At 33.6% G+C, this 4,220-nt stretch overlaps 1 long non-coding RNA gene across 1 annotated transcript; it reads right to left on the reverse strand.

The window, feature by feature from the left end:
- Positions 1-922: 922 nt before the first annotated feature.
- Positions 923-2,001, reverse strand: LOC128291704 (uncharacterized). The gene is made up of 2 exons (XR_008281524.1): positions 1,923-2,001; positions 923-1,110 (listed from the first exon to the last, which is right to left on the reverse strand). It is a non-coding gene; the product is annotated as an uncharacterized LOC128291704 (long non-coding RNA).
- Positions 2,002-4,220: the final 2,219 nt, after the last annotated feature.

Below are 4,220 nucleotides of genomic sequence, written 5' to 3' on the forward strand. Positions count from 1 at the left end.
TACTCTCTACTTCATCTGCCACACTGGATCGGGATCCATTTACTATATAAAAAATTCATTTAAAAGGTCAAGTCGTCACACTATCACAATTCATACATATGGCATGTATAGCAAAATCCGTACATACAACACGTAGTCCGAGAACCGACTAAACCTGCTCTGATACCACTAAATGTAACGCCCCCACACCCGAGACCGTCGCCGGAGTCGAGTATGAGGTGTTACTAAGCTTAGTTTAACATTTTTAGAACTTTGGATTATTTGTTTCTACATTCAAAGCTTTTAAGCTACTTGCATCACAGTCACAAGAAAAATCATATCTCGAGTTACAAAACTCGAAATTAAGATCCATAAATTTTCCATGAATATAGACTCACATACCTATCTACTAATTTTTTACTAGAATTTTTGGTTGGGCCAATTAGTACAGTTTATTAGTTAAAGTTACCCCTGTTTCAGGACTCGACTGGTCTGACCTCTGTTTACTACGAACCACATTTCTCTCTGTAAAAAATTCATATGACTATGAGGTTTATTTCTACTAAAACTAGACCCAATAAGGATTCTGAGGATATAAAATACACCACCTAATTATATCTTTACAATTTATGGTGAATTTCTAAAGTAGGAATAGGGGATTCAGAAACTGCTATGACTCTGTTTCACTAAAATTAAAATATCTTCTAACATATACTTTCTTTACTTGTTTCATTTATTTCATGTGAAACTAGACATAATAAGCTTCAATTTGATATGTAGTTCACCACCAAATTAAATTTCTATGATTTTTAGTAAATTTTCAAACTCGCGTTAGTGTTGCTGCGGTATTCTGTTTATGGTAAATTTCATCCTTTTTATGAGTTTTTATGCACTAAATATCTTAATAGTTTTCCTTAACATCAAACATAATCTAAACTAACCATTTTCATAATTTATCATTATCAAGCATTTCCTCAACCATTTCACAACCATACCATAAGATCATTTACACAAAATGGGTATATTGCTATACATGCCATACTTAAATTTACAAGCCATTTACCAAAAGTCTTCTGGATAGTGTGACTGAGCCTTCGACCTATCCCGACTCCTGAGCTGGCTTGTCCAAAACTACAATGAGTAGGAAGGATGGAGTAAGCATAAATGCTTAGTAAGTTCATATGCAAATAATAAGTAACATAACAAATAGTTATACCAGTCAACATTAGCATACATCACTAAAACACATATCACATTTTTAATCATTCTTCATCATCTTATTACCTTATCGTGGTTGTATCAATACTCAACCCGAGGGTTAAATACATACCTGTCCAAAATATCCATTTCATATCACTTACCAATACGTCTCTTTACATCTCGAAATTTTCCTCCATTTGAGTAGAACTTTACCGTTGAACACATCGAATATAATTCGGATACATGGATAACTTGCACATAAGTGCCATATATACAATCAAGCAATCATGTAACCCTCCCATAAGCGAACTCGGACTCAACTCAACGAGCTCAGGCGTTCGATCCATAAGTGAACTCGGACTCAACTCAACGAGCTCGGATGCCTAGTTACATTTCACGAACTCGGACTCAACTCAACGAGTTCGGACATTCGCATCCATAAATGAACTCGGACTCAACTCAACGAGTTCGGATGCTCAACCATCCTAGTGACATGTCACTTGTATCCTAATCTATTCCTAAGGTTCAAACGGGATTTTCTCGAACACTTATCCTTGCCGTCTTCGTAGAATGCCAAATCAATACTCGGTAACAATTATATTTAACAAGTAGTTCACATAATTTACATATTATTTGAAATTAACCACAAAGCATACATTTCATAATGAAATTCAGCATAACACATAATTAATATCAATAACTTAAAATAACAATTATGCTACATTATTTACACATGAACTTACCTTGGTACCAAAATACAAAGATTTTGCAATTTAGTCCACAATCTTTTCTTTTCCTCGATTGAGGTCGATTCCACGTCTTTCTTGATCTAAAATAACACATTTAGCTTATTTAATACTCACATTATCAAATTAATCCTTAACTCAAATTTTGGAAAAATTACAATTTTACCCTAAACTTTTGCATATTTACATTTTTGCCCCTAGGCTCTGGATTAAACTTTATTCCTTATTCTTATGTTTTACAACATGCTGATCACTTTTCTCTTCTATGGCAACATCAAATTCTCACTCTAACATGTACTTGTGACTATTAGGTATTTTTACCGATTAAGCCCTTTTACTCGTTTTTGCTTAAAATCGAGTAGTACAAGTTGTCTAACATAATTTAAAACTTCATATTCTATCATAAAACATCAAAATACACAAATTTCACCTATGGGTATTTTTCCAAATATAAACCCTAGGTTAAATTATTGCTAACATAAGCTTTATCGAGTTACCCGGATCTCAAAAACGTAAAAATCATTAAAAACGGGGCTTGGAATCACTTACTATGGAGCTTGGAAGCTTGAAACAAACCCTAGCTATGGAGAACCCTTGAAATTTCGGCCTAATGAAGGAGATGGACAAAAATTGGCTTTTAATTTTGTTTTTAATTCATTTTAATAACTAAATGACCAAAATACCCTTACTACTAAACTTTCCAAAAATTCCTTCTATGTCCTAATTTTGTCCATGAACTTAAAATTGGTCAAATTTCTATTTAAGACCTCCTCATTAATATTCCAAAACAATTTCATACTAAAAACTTCTAGAATGCAAGTTTTGCAACTTATTCGGTTTAGTCCCTACTTTCAATTTAAGCACTTTAGGCATAGAATTTCATCACGAAATTTTCACACAATCATGCAATCATATTATAAACATCAAAATCATTGTAAAATAATTTTTTCTATCTCGAATTTGTGGTCACGAAACCACTATTCTGATTAAGCCCTAATTCAGGATATTACAAACCACGTCACACGACCATGGCATACAGGCGTGTCCCTTTTTCAAGGAGTTGTATTTTACACGGAAAAAAGATACGTAAGGGGAAAGAAAGCCAATCAAAAGCCTATATAAACACCCTAAGTATGACTTAGAAAGGGGCCTCTCTCTCCAGAACTTTTTTGGAACACAGAACCACACGTCGGGAATTACTTGAAGGAAGCTAGATGATCCATCTCAAAAGCCGGAGCTACTCTAAGACTGAAGATCTCTCTCAGATTTCCTTCAGGGGTTTTAGAGTTTTCTTTATGTTTTGCTATTTTTATACTTTTGAGATGTACTCTTATTTTATTATGAACTAAACCCCTTAGATACCTAAGGGGGATAAAACCTATGATGGATCTTGTTATTATTATCTGAACTGTATGATAAATACTTGATTTGTTCTTAATTATGTGTTCTTAATGCTTGAGTTAATATTCCGGGAATTAATTCATGATTTGATGTGCTTATGCAGAGGAGGAATAGACCCTGCCTAAGAGTAGATTTGGCATAATTAAGCGGAGTTGATCAGGCACCTAGAAATAGGGTTACGAGATTTTACCAGATTAGGGTCAAACCAAATATGGGAGTCCATAGATCGAGCTAATGCAACCCTGGAGTGTTAATTAGAGAAAAGTCTCGGTTATTCAATCTAGGGGTTAGACATTATTAGTCTTGAATAGGGATAATAACATAGGTTAGGGAGTCTCACGGATCAAGTCAAGTGAATAAATCATCCGGTTCAGAGTCAGATAACAAGTGAAATCTAGGTGGATTCCTCCTTGGGTGTCATCTTTATCAATTGCTTTTCTTCAAGTCTTTTTCCAAACTTTCTCTTTGCTTTGATTTAATTAGTTAATTATTTTAGATAATTAGTTTAATAAACAAACCCTTTTATTATTAGGCTAGATAATAAAAAGATAGTTATTTTTGGTTCCCTTGGGTACGACATCTCGGTCTTGCCATTACTATACTATTGTTCGATAGGTGTGCTTGCCTTTTCGTCGTGATAATAGTTAGTCTAGGTTTGATCTTCATTATAAAAATTTATTACTTGTTACGAATCACTGGGATCAAGTTTTTGGCGCCGTTGCCGGGGACTAAAATATTAGGAACACTAATTTTTTATTACTTTATCCATTTATTTTTCTTGCAATTTAATTTAATTTAATATTACTATTTATTAATTTACTTTTCCTTTCTCTTGGCAGGTTTTTTATAGTTTATGACTAGAAGAAACCCGTCAGGACCCTTACTTTTTGACGA

Source organism: Gossypium arboreum, chromosome 4 (assembly GCF_025698485.1).
Source record: "Gossypium arboreum isolate Shixiya-1 chromosome 4, ASM2569848v2, whole genome shotgun sequence".
In the NCBI taxonomy this organism is placed as follows: Eukaryota; Viridiplantae; Streptophyta; class Magnoliopsida; order Malvales; family Malvaceae; genus Gossypium; species Gossypium arboreum.